The sequence below is a fragment of the Haemaphysalis longicornis genome, unplaced genomic scaffold, assembly GCF_048455015.1.
Source record: "Haemaphysalis longicornis isolate Haplotype H1 unplaced genomic scaffold, Haemaphysalis longicornis Haplotype H1 scaffold_5, whole genome shotgun sequence".
Lineage (NCBI taxonomy): Eukaryota > Metazoa > Arthropoda > Arachnida > Ixodida > Ixodidae > Haemaphysalis > Haemaphysalis longicornis.
The window spans coordinates 154,170,190-154,170,431 of record NW_027526385.1 but is presented as its reverse complement, the minus strand read 5'-3'; positions in this window follow the sequence as shown (position 1 = coordinate 154,170,431).

Below are 242 nucleotides of genomic sequence, written 5' to 3'. Positions count from 1 at the left end.
TACGAACTGATGAGTAAGTGCGGAGTATAATGCTCATAATTCTATGTCCTGCTATTTTGGAATTGCTTTGTACTGTCAGGAATCCTTCATACGAAGGCTATGCTTTTTTCGCATATCTGAGAAACTAGTTCTTAGTGTGACCGTCCCAGTAACAGATGTGCGTCAAAGACAGCTTGGTGCCTACTTATCCGAAGACCCCCTCGCTCCCCCCCCCCCCCCCCACAAAAAAACCTATAAAAGAG